Consider the following 15518-nt stretch of genomic DNA (forward strand, 5'->3'; position numbering starts at 1 on the left):
CATAATTTGAAACAGAGAATGCTCGTAAGATCTAGCAATTCCGTTCCTGGATGGCAATTCTATTTCGAGTATCTATCCACAAGAAGTGAAAGCAGACTTGAAGAGATATTTGTATATCCATGTTTATAAAAACATTATTCATAGTAGCCAAGAGGTAGAAACAACCCAAGTGTCCATCAGCGGATGAATGGATAAACAAAAAGTGGTCCATCCAGACACTGTAATATTATTCAGCCTTAAAAAAAAAAGAGGAAATTCCGACACCTTCTATAACACAGATGAAACTTAAGGAAATTATGCTCAATGAAATAGCCCAGATACAAAAGGACTGTATGATCCCACCCATGTGAGGTCCCCAGAGGAATCAGAGACAGGAAGTAGATGGTGGGGGGCGGGGAATGAGTCTTTAATGGGGACAGAGGGTCAGTTTGGGAAGATGAGAAATTTCTGGAGGTAGACCGTGGGTATAGTGGCACAGCAATGTGAATGTGCTTAATGCCACTGAGCCATGCACTTAAAGGTGGTTTATGTTAGGTGTCTTTTACCACAATAATGAAAAAAAGAGTAAGGGCAGCTGGTTAATCTTTAGTTTAAACTTTGAATTTGGATAAATGCCACTGGGTTTGGATTTTGTTTCTCCACACCAATGAGGAGTAATCAGTCCAGCAGCAGATGGACTTTTCTTTGTTGTGTCCTGTCGGAGGGTTATCATACTGGAGCGGGTGGGCAAGTAGATGTTGGCGTCCACCACACCTTCTCTGTGTTTTAGCCATCAAAACACCGAAGGTAAAGAACAGCTGCTGGTTGAAGAACACAATATTCAGGCTGAAGGCAGGAAAGCAGACTTTGGAACTTGACTGTGCCACCATTAAGAAGGAGAGCTTGTGAGGTACACGATGCAGTAGCCCTAGAATTTAGACCACATGGTCCCAGAATTCCAGTGAAATTCCCACTGAAACTCCAGGTCATCCCTTCATAACACAGTTTACGGGAATCTGAGTTCCGTGGACATTTGTAAAGCTAGAATCTGGGAAATCCACATTTGGCTCTCACAGTCAGAAAAAAAGATAAGAATCCAATTTTCTATTTTGTTTACATGGGATGTGTCTGACTGGATTTAGGATTTACATGGGATTGTCTGAGTGGATTGTAGATTTCTTAGTGATTCTCCTTTCAGTTCCTTTAACTTGCCTCTGTCTTCCAAGAGGCTCTAGGTTACTTTTCTTAATGTACAGGTGTCAGTCCCCCATATATGAATGGTCAATGGCTCCTGTTTCCTATAGGGAAACTAGCCTTTCAGCTCTCTCTCCTTTTTTTTAACTGCTAAACATTTCAATGATCATTATTTATTTGCTTTAAATTTTATTTTATTTAAATTTTTTCAGCCTTATTGACATATAATTAGTTGCTCGTATTTGCATTGTACAATTCAATGAGTGTTTTTCAATTATAGTTGGCATACAATAATATATGTTTTAATTGTACAGCATAACAATTAGAGATCTATATAACTCACAAAGTGATCACCCCTCTAAATCTAGTACCCCACTTCTCCCTTACATATTTATTACAACATCATTAACTATTTTCCTTATGCTACACTTTATATCTCTGTCTATTTTGTAACTATCCATTTATACTTCTTAATCCCTTTGCCCTTTTTCACTGTCTCCCCAAACCCCTCCCATCCAGTAGCCTACGAAATATTCTCTGTGTCTATGAGTTTGTTTCCATTTCTGTTGTTGTTGTTTGTTTTGTTCTTTAGATTCCACATGTATGTGAAATCATGTGATATTTGTCTTTCTCTATCTGACTTATTTCATTTAGCACAATACCCTCTAGGTCCATCAAGGCAATATCTTTTTCCATCCTCTTCCTTTTAGTCTCTGTGTGTCTTTTAATCCGAACGAGTCTCTCATAGGCAGCATATGTAGGGCTCTTGTTTTCTTATCCATTCAGCCACTCTATCTTTTGGTTGGAACACTTAATTCTTTTCCATTTGAGGTAGAAATGTAGCTATTATCATTCTTGATAGAAATGTAGCTATTACCATTCTTTATTCATGTTTCGAATACATTTTTTCTTCTTAAAGAAGTCCCTCCAACATTTCCTGTAATATTGGCTTGGTGTTGATAAATTTCTTTAGCTTATTTTTGTCTGGGAAGCTCTTTATCTGTCCTTTGACTCTAAATGATAGCTTTGCTGGATAAAGTATTCTTGGTTGTAGATCTTGGGTCTTCAACAAATTGAATATTTTGTGCCAAGCTCTTCTGTCCTGCATAGTTTCTTTTGAGAAATCAGCTGCCAGTCTTTTGGGTGCTCTCTCGTAGGTAACTAACTACTTTTCTCTTGCTGATTTTAGGATTTTCTCTGTGTACTTAACCTTTGGCATTTTACTTATAATGTGTCTTGGTGTGGGCCTCTTTAGATTCCTGGTTTTTGAAACTTTCTGAACTTCCTGGGGTTGTATGTCTATTTCCTTCACCAGGTGAGGGAAGTTTTCTATCATTATTTCTTCAAATAGCTCTTCGATGTCTTCTTTTCCTTAAGGTACCTCTATGACACAGGTATTTTTACATTTAATTGTATCTTATGGGCTTCTTAAATTATTGTTATAGTCTTGGCTTCTTTTTTTCTTGCCATTCTGATTGAGTGTCCTTGGCTCCCCATCCTCTATATGGGTAGATTGATCCTCTTCTTTATCCACTCTGTTTATTCCCTCTAATGTGCTCTTCATCTCAGATAGTGTTCTTCATTTCTGACTAGTTCCTTTTTATAATTTCCATTTCCATTTTTATGTTTTTTTTATCTCTTTGTTAAAGTTCTCACTAAATTCTTCTACCCTTCCCATAAGTTCACTGAGCCTCTTTATAACCAGTGTTTTGAACTCTGCATCTGTTAGATGACTTGACTCCATTATTCCTGAATCTCCGCTCTGTTCTCTCATATGGTTTCTGCTTCTGTCTTCTCATTTTGACTGCTTTTCTATGTCTGTTTCTATGTACTAAGCAGAGCTCCTAAGTCTCCCGGTCTTATTAGCATGGCTTTGTGTAGTAGGTGTGCAGTGGCACAGTCCTGAGAGGGGTTCAGCTGCAGGCCAAGTTTAGCCCCAGCCTGTGCCCCTCCAGGGCCACCTGTTAAGGTTCAGCAAGCATCCACAGATGCTGTGCTTATAGTTGCCTCAAGAAACCACACCAGAAACCGAGACCAGCTGCCACCAGTGTGAGTCTTGGAGCTGGCTCAGCAAGGAGCACTGGACTCACTGAGGATACACCTGGATGTGGCTTGGGTGGAGCCATGAGTTGGGGGAGGCGGTGTTTCAGGGAATCCTCTGGGCTGAGCAACCTCTGTTATCCAGTTTGATGACATCTCAGCTTTGGCAGTGCTGTGTCTGCATACTGGGATGGGGGAGGGCTCAACAGGGAACAACAGATACCGCTGGCACCTCTGTCAGGGAGAGAGCCTCACCTCTGGCCCTCACTCCAACAACTCAGCATCTCCCTGAAGACCCTGGTGTCCCCATGCAACTGACTGGGTGCTGGTGCTCAGAGCGAGCAGGTCTGTCACCACAAAAGTCCACTAGCCATCGTGGCCCCTTTAAGAGGTGTCTGCAGCTGCTGCCGCCGCAGCCTTCATCTCACTCAGCCAGCCTTGCATCCTTGCCTCCTTCTACTTTCTACTGTTGCAGGTTGATTAATTATTTTTCTCCCTAGTTGTAGGGCTTCTATTCATCTAGATCCCAGGTGACTTTCCTTGCTGTTTGCTCCATGTTTCTGTCACAACTTTGATGTGGTTGCAAGAGGGATGAACAAAGCCTCTATCATCCACACCATTTTCTCTCTCTACCTCTATTATTTAAAATTTTTAATTGAGGTAAAATTGATATCTTAGTTTCAAGTGTACAATAGGATTTGATATTTCTCTAGCTCATTTTAAAAGCTGTCCATGGTATGTTCTTAATAACCTTTAAGATTTTTCTTTTACTACTTTTCATATGAACTTCCCCCACTGCAAACTTACCTACTAACAGTCCTCTCTCCCTCCTTTGTTTCTTCTCTTGCTCCCTTTCCTTCTGTCTCCCTTCTTTTCTTTTTACTCCTCCTTCCTTCCTTCCATCACTCTTTCTCTCCTCTTTCCCTCTCTTCCTCTTTTGTTTCTTTCCTTCCTTAAATCCATTCAGCTGTGTTGTAATTAGTTACCTGGAGTTAGTTATTTAATATCTCAATCTTCATTTTCCTTAACCATAAAATGCAAAAGAAAACTATCTCAAGAGTGGCCATAAGGATTGTTTTTATTAAAATAAAAAATAAATTTAAAATTTTATTTTTATTTATGTGAATGACTCACTCAGCACATTATCCCAGAGTAAAGGCTCAATAAATGAGAACTAAAATTATTTTTCCCAAAGGTTTGGCATTCTCCTCACAAATGAAAGTAAACACAGCAGATTTCTTAAATCATTTACTTTGCTGCCAGATGGGCATCATTGAAACCGAATGGGTTTTTCTTCTTTATCCCAGGTGCTGTTGCATTTATATCTTATACTTCCATTGGTTTCATCATCGATGAGAACTTTGTGTCTGAGGAAAACCTAATAACAGAGGAAAAGTTGCATCATTTCTACCTGAACTCCAAGGTAGAAGTGGTCCCCTTGGATCTAGGAAGAATGCCTCACTCTCCAGGTCTGTTAATTTCACATTTCAGCATGAACAGGTGTGTGTAAGCTAAGTGACTTTATTTTATCTGCAGGGGTTTTGTAATTAAATGGGCATGCTGATAAACTCACATGCAGGAAGTTTTTACAAATGAGTTAGGTTTTCACTTACCCAGGAAACTTTGGGACATGGTGTTGGAAAGTTCAAAGTGAGCCATGAGTGTGATGTGGCTCCTTTGGGGAACTTGCATACCCTTGAGGTGTATTGAGGAGATACACCTTTTCAGAATCAACCCCCAGGTTTCCCCCAAGGCTCTGGGCTGGTCAGACCCAATCTAGAGGAAGGAGCTCAGTTCTGGGCCATATAGTTTTAAGAAGGAACCAGTGTGGAGCTAGCATATGAGATGAATGATAGCCGTTAGATTTTTTTGAAGTGCTTGCTAAGTTCTGCACCAAGGTACCATCCCAAGTACATTTTAGTAGAAGAGTATTCCATGTTTTAGAACTTTGCCAGAATAAGAAATGATTCTGTCTTCTTCAAGAGGGTAGTATTTGCTGTGAAACTAACTACTCCCAGAATTTGGTGACTTGACATTTTGAATGGAGTGTCAAAATATTTGTGGACATTATTTATTTATTTTTAAATTTTTATTTTTCAATTAGAGTTGACATTCAATATTATTTTATAGTAGTTTCAGGTGTACAGCATAGTGGTTAGAAATTTATATAATTTATGAAGTGATCCCCCGATTAGTTTTGTGGACATGTTTAAAACCACTACAGGGATGGTATAGCCTCTGGAGCTGAACGGTCTGGCTTCAAATCCCAACTTCCTTCCTACTCACTAGTTAAGCAGGTTGTCTAACCTTTTGTTCTGGGCTCAGCCTACTAAGCTGAGGTCCTGCTACTGATAACAGCAACATGCCTTGTGAAGATTAATTGGTTAGTCTATCTAGTCTTTAGAATGGTGCTTGCACGTGAAAGATACCCTGTAAATGTTGACTGTAATGGTGACAATGACATATAAGGGAGAAGACTGTTATTGGGAGTTAAGCAGACACAGTCTCTCCTCCAGGTGGTTGTATTGCCTTAACATCAAAAATAGCCCTCTTTTTCATTTTTCTCATCTGTAACATGAGAGAGGTATCGAAGTGTGCTGGTTAAGAATCACGGCTCCGAAGTCATAACTCCAGGACCGGAATCCCATCTCCACATTGATTATATGATACTGGGGTCTAGCTTTTGATTTCCTCTTGTATAAAATGATTATATTAATGCCTACGTTACAAGGCTTTCATAAAGATCAAGTCAGATAATATGTACAAAATGTTTGGTATATTTTTGAACATGAACAATAATCAATAAACGTTAGTCATTAAATAGTTGAACTAAGAGGCAATGCGATTATTCTCCAGATGAAGAAAGTACAGGAGCAAGCCCTCTGTGTTCACTGGCATGGGTCATCTTGGTCTAGCGGAGGCTGTCAAGTCATTTCTTCAGATGAAAATTAAACCCTTGCAGCTGCAACCACTTCTCCAGCTTTGCCATACTCATGGCATCAACTGAATTAAAGGTAATCTCTACTTTGGGTAAATACGCTTACCTGTCATTGAGATAGGACACTACCAAGCTCCATAGGAAAGAGGATTGACTGCACTTGGACATCAAATTGACATATATGTTACAGCTAGCCTTCCACTCATAAAGGCTTTCACATTTACAGTGCAAATCACTAGAACTTGGACCAAGAAGTACAAACCATGAAGTGTTTCTCACAGTTTACTGTTCCTAAGAATCACTAGGAGTACTTATTTATTTATTTATTTATATTTTTTTGCTTAAAATATTTTTTTAAGGTAACATTGATTAATAACATTGTATTTTTCAGGTATATAAGATTGTAATTCAACATCTGTGTACTATATTTTGTGCTCATGATCCAAAGTCTAGTTGTCATCCATTGCCACGTAGTTGACCTCCTTTACCCACTTCATCCTCCCCACACCCTACTTCCCCTCTGGGAACCACCATTCTGTTATCCATATCTATGATTTTGTTTTGTTAGTTTGTTACTTTTTGTTTTATATTTCATGTGAGTGATATTGGTTTTTCCTTATCCATCTGACTTATTTCACTTAGCATGATGCCCTCAAGATCCATTCATATTGTTGCAACTGGCAGTTTTTCATCCTTTTTAATGGCTGAGTAGTATTCCATTGCATATAAGTACCACATCTTTATCTAGTCATTTGTTGAAGGATACTTAGGTTGTTTTCATGTCCTGGTTGTTGTGAATAATGCTGCAGTGGGCATAGGGACACATATATCTTTACAAATAAGTGTTTTCAAAATTTCCAGGTAAATACCTAGAAGAAGAATTGCAGGATAACTTTTTGTGAAACTTTCATACTGTTTTTCATAGTGGCTGCACTAATTTACATTCCCATCAGTAGTACTCAAGGGTTCTAGGGGTACTTATTTTTAAAATGCAGATTTCTTGGCTCTATCCTCAAGAGTTTTTGATTTTGAGAGCCTGGAATAAGGATCAGGAATCTGCATTTTACATGCTAATTGATTCCCTAAACAAATAGTTGTTGAGCATCTGTGATGACCAGGCAGATTCTAAGTGTGTCGAAGATATTATTGGACAAAACAGGCAAAGATTCTTGCTTTTGTGGGCATGGGAAAATAGTAAGTAATAAACATCAAAACAAGTGATTCATGTTGTATGTTAGACATGTCTTTCTCTGATACACAGAGTGGACACTAGGGATAGGACAGCTCCCTGCTCCCTCAACACAGAGGGAAAAAAATGTCAACTATCTCATTAATAGTTGTTTGCCCATTGATCACACATTGAACTGATATTTTTTGAACCTGAGTTAATTGAAATAGACTATTGTTACTTTTATGTTTCTTTTTACAGTTTTAGTGATACTACTAGAGAGTATAAAATTACCTATGTGTCTCATAGGGTATTTCTTTTTTTCATTTAAAGACAACTTTATTAGTATATCCTTGTATTATTTAAGGTGAACAGCTCGATGTTTTGGTATGTGTGGACACTGTGGAACAGTCACCACGGTCAAGCTAAATAACTCACCCATCATATCTCTATGTGGTTCCCATTTAATGTGTGCATGTGTGGTGAGATCCATCCTCTTAGCAAATTTCAAGTGTACAACATAGTATCAGTAATTATCATTGCCACACTGTGCATCAGATCCCCAGACCTCATTCGTCTCGTGTAACTGAAACTTTGTACCTGTTGACCACATTCCCTCATCCCCGCTCTTTCCAGCTCCTGACAATGACCATTCTACTCTCTGTTTCTGAGTTTGACTAGGCTAGATTCCATATATAAATGAGATCATGCAGTATTTGTCTTTCTGTGTCTGGCTTGTTTCAATTAGCATACTGTCCTCCGTGTTCATCCATGTTGTTGCAAATGGCAGGACTTCCTCATCTTTTAAAGCCAAATGATATTCCATTGTGTATATACACCTCATTTCTTTATCCATTCCTCCATCGATGGACACACAGTTTGTTTCCATATCTTGCTTGTAGTGAATAATGCTCACATTATGTTTCTACTGGGCAGTACCAGTTTAGTGGTTTCTGTTTTCCAACAGTCCTGTGTAGAAAATACTATTAATGCTCCCTTAGTTTGCCGGGGCTGCCATAACAAATTTCCATAGATGGGATAGCTTAAACAAAAGAAATTTATTTTCTCACAGTTCTGAAGGCTGGAAGTCCAAGTCCAAGGTGTTGGTCAGCAGGTTTGTTTTCCTCTTGAGGCCTCTCTGCTTGGCTTATAGATGGCATCTTCTCCCTGTGTCCTCATATGATTGTCCCTCTGTGCATGTCTGTGTTCCAATCCTTTCTTATAATAAGGACACCAGCCATATTGGATCAGGGCCCATTCCAATGACCTTGTGTAAGCTTGATCACCTCTCTAAAGACTCTATCTCCAAATATAGTCACATTCTGGGTCCTGGGGGTTAGCACACCAATGAATTCGGGGAACATAATTCAGCCCATAACACTGCCCTATTTTGAAGCCAGGAATATCAAATCTCAGAGAGGTTTAGTCACTTATCCACGGGGCTGAACTGGGAAGCTTCTCAAACTCCCCATCAGGAACATAACTGCAGAGCCGAAGACTATAATGGATTCCTCCTTTGGTGGCTCTTAGGCGGATCCCGTTCTGGCTGCGATCACCTACCTGGGACTGAGTCTCTCTCTGCTGTGCCTCTTCCTGGCAGCCCTCACCTTCCTCCTGTGCCAACCCATCCAGGACACCAGCACCTCCCTCCACTGGCAGCTGTCCATCTGCCTCTTCCTGGCCCACCTCTTCTTACTCACAGGAATTGACCAGACTGAGCCCAAGGTAGGAGAATTAGCTGAAACTTACTTTTCTGAGAACATTTACAGTGGCTTCCCAACCTTTGCTCACAAAGCTCAATGGGGGCAGCTGGAGGCATGAAAACAGAAGGAGAGTCCAAAAATTTAGCCAGAAAATTTGCCTCCTTCATTGCCAACAGCTACCGTTTTATTGCCATCAATTGTGGTCTAGGAAAGAGTGTTAGAACAGAGTTCCTTGGCTGTAAAATAGTGAAATATGGATATAGTTACTATTGAACCATCCACTTAAAAATAGTTAAGATGTTAAATTTTGTGTTATGTATATTCTACCACAATTAAAAAAAATATTTGCTGGAATTTAAAACGAGAGATTTTTGCACATCAATCAATATTTCCAGCTCTTTGAAGGAATGGAAAGTTTGGTAATATTGGGTGCACATTCTTGCATGGAACCAATAGTTGGAGCTGAGTTGCTGCTGCTTTAAAGAAGGATTGTGGAGCGCAGTTTCCATCACCACCTGTCCTCTAAAACTGGCCTGCTTCACAGACATATGCTGCCTGCCTGGCCCTCTGTAAGTACTTGAGTTTGGATCCATGAGCTGATTTGAAGAAGTATGAGAACTCCATCTAAACACCTTGCTCTGTATGATCATTTCCATTTACCTTGCATCCCATTTGCCCATAAAAATGGTGAAACTTGTTCTCCATGCATCCACTCTTCTCCCCTCCAGGTGCTGTGCTCCATCATTGCAGGGGTGCTGTTCTACCTCTACTTGGCTTCCTTTACCTGGATGCTCCTCGAAGGGCTGCAGCATTTCTTAACTGTCAGGAACCTCAAGGTGGCCAACTACATCAGTGCAGGGAAGTTCAAGGAGATTTGCCTCCTTCATTGCCAACAGCTACCAAAGGACACCAAGCAGGTGTCCTTTAGGCTATGGATCCCAGCTGTGATTGTAGCTGTGTCTGCCAGCGTTGGACACAGCAGTTATGGAACACACACCCAGTAAGCGTGGTGTCTTTGTAATGAGGAAGCAATCATATATGTATGAAGTCACACTTGTTGGTTCATTGTAGTTTATTTATTTGCTTATTCATTGAACAATCATGTATTGAACAGCTTACTACCAGTAAGGTTTTATGTGCTATGGGTATCCCAGGAAATATAAGAGACAACAAGCAAATACACACGCAATATAGTACCAGGTCATGATAGGTTCCATTGAAGAGATGCAAACTAGGGAAATGGGAATACATTTGGGGTGATATTTTAAATAGTGTGGTGAGAGAGGCCACTGAGAGGAAACTTCGTCATATGATATTTGACTTTTTAAAAATGTCTTACTATATTAATTTCCTATTCTATTATAACAGATTAGCTCAAATCTGGTGACTTAAAACAATGCAAACTTATAATCTTAGAGTTCTATAAATCAGATGTCCAACATGGGTTTCGCTGGGCTAAAATCAAGGTGTCAGCAAGGTGCATTCTTTCTCAGGGCTCTAGGGAGAATCCATTTCCTTGCCTTTTCTAGCTTTTAGAGGCCAGCCATATTTCTTGGCTTGTGTCCCCTGTCTCTGCCCTCCAAGCCAGCAACATTGCATCTTTCTGACCGTTCTTTACACCTTCTAACTCTCTTCTACTTCCATTGTTTCACCTCTAAGAACAGTTGTGATTAGATTGGATCCACTCAGGTAATCCAGGATAATCTCCCCATGTCAAGATCCTTAAACTTAAGTCATATCTGCAAAGTCCCTTTTGGCATGTAAGGTAACACATTCACACATTCTGGGGATTAGAACAGTGACATCTTTAGGGTGGGGGGAGAGTAGCAGTATTCTGTCTACAGCACCTACACATTGACTTTCTTTTGTAATCTCTTCTAACTTGCAAAATTAAATCTAGTAAGGAGTGAGCAATCATGTCTTTAGAGTAGAGATGACTTTTGGAAAAGAAACAATGTACAAAAGAGTGTTCATTGAACCGAGCAGTAAACAGATTACTTTTGAAATACAATTTGAGAAAAAGACTGGTTAAAATTTATGGAGGGAAGATGGAATTGAACCTAAATAGTATTGTTACTAAAAGCCAAATATATCTTTATTTTGTTACTGGCATTAGTCCAGTGGTTCATGGCTATGGATGATTTTGGGCTTCCCCCTCAGGGGACTTTGGAAATGTCTGGAGACATTTTTGATTGTCGCAACTTGGGAGGGGGTTGGCCACAGATGCTGTTGAATGTCTAATAATGCATAGGACAGGCCTACCATAAAGAATCATCATGTCAGTAGTGCCAAGGTTCAGAAACTCTGGTCTATTCAAAACCATTGCTCTGGTTTTATAATCAAATTCCGATATTATAATGACATGGCAACATTCAGTGGATCCCATGTTTAATTGAACGGCTTGTGCTGCATTACCTAGAACCTAATAAATCTTCAATGGATGTTAATAATTATTAATTTTTTCTTTTTGTTGTTGTTGTTATTTATTATTATCATTTATTCCTCCCTGACACAGTTTCTGTGCTGATATTTCTTCCTATTATTTTGGTTCAGGAAAGGAGTTTTCAATTTTATTTTAATGCCTTTGCTTCTTTTTATAAAGTTATGGGAAGTTGTTGATTCTCTTTTTTTAGCTGCTGGCTCAGTTTCCACAGAGGATTCATCTGGACTTTCATGGGACCTGTTTTTGTTATTATTCTGGTGGGTTTATAATTTTTGTCTTTACTACGAGTGTAGAAAATACCATGTTTAATTGGTGTTGTGAAGGGATAACTTGTAAAGGACCTGTTTAAATTTTCTTTAGAGTTCTTGAACTTAGGGTAGAGCATGGCAAGAAATTATGGACCCCTTTATTTGTGGAAAGAGTCACATAGAACAAATCTCAGTGGAAACTGAGAAGTAGTATTGCTGAATCATATGGCAGTTCTATTTTTAATTTTTTTGAGGAAACTCCATATTGTTTTTCATAGTGGCTGCACCATTTTACATTCCTATCAACAGTTCATAGGGTTTTCAATTTCTCCACATTCTTCCCAACACTCATTACCTTTTTTATCTTCAAATAATTTAAGGCCCACGAGAAGTTGCAAAAATGGCATGAGTCCCAGGTATCCTTCACCTAGCTTTCTCCAATAGCAACATTTTATGTAACCATATAGACTGTGTTTCGCTGATAGAATTTGATCTTCAATCTTTTTTTTTTTTATGGCCATGTAAAACATTTAATACATTATTTAAAATTTTTGTATACAAAACATTTAGTGCATTATTTAAATTTTTTGTAAACAAAAGGATCAACAAAACTGAAAAGATAAGAACCAAAATGGAAATAGTGCTTGTCTTTGTGTATGGAATTAAAGATAAGTTTTGTATGTTTTTCTGCATTTTCCCTAATTTTTGATAATGGCTCAAAGTGAACTTCAGAAATCTTAAACATATTTTACAAGTTCTAGAATACATCCCTATATCAATTTCTAATTTAATTGTAAATATTGGGTATAAGTCTGCTTTATGCTCTATCCTTTATGTCATTTCTACAGATCAACTTGTCCTGCTATCTGACCACACTATGGATTTTAAGAGACAAACTCAGTTCCCTCAGTAATGATGTATCCAAGATGCAGAACACAAGGTTGGTGGCACAGAGCCAGAAAATTCAAAAGAAAGTAGGTTTTTTTTTTGCAGAATTTTTTTTACTGCACAAAGTTAGGGTTGTGGGTCTAAATTGGAAGCAATTTTCTGGAGACATTTTTGGTTGTCACAACATGGGATGAGGTGGAGAGGGGATGGTTGCTGCTGGTATCCAGTCAGTAGAGGCCAGGAGTTCTGCTACAAACATCCTACAATGCACACGCAGCCCCCCTACCCCCTGAATTATCTTATTCAAAGTCACTAGAACTGAGGTTGAGAAACCATGATTTAGGGGGATAATGTCAGCACTTTTCTCCATTTTTATGATTTGAGGAACTATATAGTCCATGTGAAAACTTAAAAACTTAGCCAGCATATGAAGCTCAGGATATATTTCTACAAAGATCCTTTTCAGTACTTAATGTTATGAAATACATATAAATTATAATTAAGATTATTGTGTTAATTTATTGTTTTATGCAGGTGTTAATTAAGTATAACAAAGAAAACAGATCAGGAATTAGCTACCACAAAAAGATAATTTGTTATACTCACAGAACCCTAGGGGAGGGGCATGCTCTGGAGTAGGGTGGGGGTGGTAGTGGGAGAGTAGATAGGAGAGGTGGGAAGAGGCTATAAAGAAGGTGGTTGAAGGGGTGGGCTCTGGATTGGTTAGTTTGCATTTGAAAGGCATGTTTCCAGTGTGAATTCTTTGTTATCTCTTCTAAATGGTTAACCCTTGGAGGGGCAGCCCCCCCAGAGTCAGCAAAGCCCCAGATGTTAAAGCAACAGAAGACAGAAAATGGAAGACACAGTTAATACACTTATAGTATATAATTATAATACAATGCCATCATGTTACTATTACAAACACTGGAACATATGCTGCTTAATTATACCAAACATAAATATATATTTCTTTGTATATATGTAAAATATTATCTTCTATAAATAATTACTTGAGATATATTATAGTACGCATTGTCCTAAGCTAACATTACATATCAATTAATCTCTTTAACACGACTGCCAATCAAAATCATATTTAATAGTCTAACATTCTAAGTAGTCCCGAGCTTTGAAGCAGGTGTAAAATCATCCTACTATGTGACAGAAGGTGTTGAGATGGTCCGTGGAGTCAAGGTGGGTGATATCATTCTGTAGCTTGGTTTTGGCAGGATGCTGATGTTTAAAGCCATTGCTCAGCTCTTCATTTTGGGCTGTTCTTGGGGCCTTGGCTTATTTCTGGTTGAAGAAGTCATGGATCCCATCAGATGAATGATTGCCTATACTTTTACCATCATCAATGTCCTTCAGGGTGTCTACATTTACCTGGTCTACTGCCTTTTCAGTCACAGGGTAAGCCAACCTGCCCATCTCCTGGGGCCACCCTTAAAGATGTTTGACTACCTCTTGGTGTCTCACTCTTTACTACCATTTTCTCTTCTTTTTTGTTTCTCCATTTCTTAGGTAGTGGTTGGGTGGTAGTTGTTCCAGGCATGACCTTCCAGGATTTGTCTTTCTTGCTTTGTTATTTGAATCTGCACTGCAGTAACAGAAACTGAATAGGTCCACACAAAGTTCACATGATCTGAAAAAGACTTTTTAGGACTTTATCTTGGAAAAAAAACCCTTACACTATGAAAATAAATCTGGCTCACTCCATTAGAAAACTGAGTTTATAATTGTAATCATGCACTAATTCTTAGAATGAAAAATTAACGAGTCGAATGTTGATTTTTGAGGGGAGCAATTTTACAGAATTTTTCAATAGCTCTGATATGATAATTTTTATGTGATGCATGAGTTTTTCAAACTGCAATGTTGCACAAATAATGTGGGATTTATTTATTTTCCAAGGGTCTCTGAATCCTTTGACATTTTAATAATTTCATTTCGATGTGTCTGTCTTATTATGATTCTTTTTAGAGTTTCACTATTTATTTATTTATTAATTATTATTAAATTTATCAGGGTGACATTGGTTAATAAAATCATATAGGTTTCAAGTATACAGTTTGATAATACATCATCTGCATATTGCATTGTGTGTTCAACTCTGTTAAATCTCCTTCTGTCTCCTTTATCCTTATTTACCTTCCCTCCCTCTTTTCCTTTTGGTCACCACTAAACTGTTGTCTGTGTCTATGAGTTTTTGTTTGTTTGTCTTGTTCATTTGTTGCTTTCAGTTTTATATCCCACATATAAGTGAAATCATGTTTCTCAACTTTTTCTGTTTGACTTATTTTACTTAGCATGATAATCTCAAATTGATCCATGTTATCACAAATGGCAGTATTTCACCTTTTCTTGTGGCTGAGTAATATTTCTCAACATCTTTATCCAAACACCTATTGAGGGGTGCTTTGCTTGTTTCCATGTCTTGGATTCATGAATAATACTGTACTTTTTAAATTATCTGGTCTAATTTGCTAGATTTTTGTTTGCCTATAGCAAAGGTTAGCAAACTTTTCTTTAAAAGGTCAGATAGTAAATATTTTTGGTTTCATGGGCCATAAGATTTCTGTCACAGCTACTCAACTCTGCTTTTGTAGCATGAAACCAACCATAAATGATATGCAACTGAATGGTGTGGCTGCATGCCAATAAAAGTTTTTAGTAACAAGTGGTAGACAGCATTGGGTCCGTGGGTATGGTTTGATGACCTATGATTTACTGTGTTTTGAGCAGTTCTCCTACATTGCAGTCATTGACTTCATGAACTTGTGCTTCTTTATAAGATTTTCAATTTCACTTTGCAACAATTTGCATTGCTTGTATCACCACAATTACATGTAAAATGAAGTAAATTAAATTTTCTCAAGCATTCATTACAATTTTAGTTTAAATACAATTACAAATTTAA

The 15518-nt window shown here is 38.3% G+C and overlaps 1 pseudogene; it reads left to right on the plus strand.

Moving 5' to 3' along the window:
• The first annotated feature begins 734 nt into the window (after window positions 1-734).
• LOC120615473 (adhesion G protein-coupled receptor E3-like) lies at window positions 735-10026 on the plus strand (annotated as a pseudogene).
• Window positions 10027-15518: the final 5492 nt, after the last annotated feature.

The sequence above is a fragment of the Pteropus medius genome, unplaced genomic scaffold (assembly GCF_902729225.1).
Source record: "Pteropus medius unplaced genomic scaffold, Ma_sr-lr_union100, whole genome shotgun sequence".
Classification (NCBI taxonomy): domain Eukaryota; kingdom Metazoa; phylum Chordata; class Mammalia; order Chiroptera; family Pteropodidae; genus Pteropus; species Pteropus medius.